Source organism: Lactuca virosa, chromosome 1 (assembly GCF_052849685.1).
Source record: "Lactuca virosa cultivar CGN04683 chromosome 1, Lactuca_virosa_CGN04683_v6, whole genome shotgun sequence".
NCBI classification, from domain to species: domain Eukaryota; kingdom Viridiplantae; phylum Streptophyta; class Magnoliopsida; order Asterales; family Asteraceae; genus Lactuca; species Lactuca virosa.
In genome coordinates this window covers 218,027,919-218,028,508 of record NC_136426.1, presented here as the reverse complement: position 1 = coordinate 218,028,508, position 590 = coordinate 218,027,919, and the positions used below count along the sequence as shown (strand labels likewise).

At 38.3% G+C, this 590-nt stretch overlaps 1 non-coding gene across 1 annotated transcript; it reads left to right on the top strand.

Moving 5' to 3' along the window:
• Positions 1-265: 265 nt before the first annotated feature.
• On the top strand, positions 266-372 carry LOC145151631 (small nucleolar RNA R71). The gene has a single exon (XR_013732195.1). It is a non-coding gene; the product is annotated as a small nucleolar RNA R71 (small nucleolar RNA).
• The last annotated feature ends 218 nt before the right edge of the window (positions 373-590 follow it).

The following is a 590-nucleotide window of genomic DNA, read 5'->3' as shown; positions in this document are numbered from 1 at the left end:
TTGTTTATGCTCCATGTATGCTAGTTAGGATGTATGCTTTGGAAAATTAAAAATGCATGTATAATTAGAGAAAACATAGATCCAAAGCATCTACGGTTGCATGTGCACCATAGGAGTGTTACAGTGCTTAAATCCAACAAATTCTTCAATTAATTCTTTTATGGTTGCCGGCTCCTTCTTCGTCGTAGGCCCTTGTGAGTCAAGATGTTGTCTAGTAGTTACATTCGCTCCGTCTTAGAAGATTGAAACTTGTTGTTGAACATTCAAATCATGTTAAGGGCAACTTATAAGCAAGCCCTTGTATCTCTCCCAAGCTTCATATAAGGACTCTCCCACCTCTTGTTGAAAGTTAGCAATCATCTTTTTTAGCATTGAAATCTTAGAAGGTGCACTAAATTTTTCTATGAAAGCATCACGAAGAGTAGCCCATGTAGTAATGGATCCCGGTGCAAGAGACTTTAACCATACCTTTGCTACACCGGTAAATGTGACCAGGAGCATCCTTAGTAATACAGATTCTCTTGGCACATTAGGTACGTGAAAGTAGTTTGCAATATCTTTAACCTCATCAATGTGCTTGAAAGCATCTT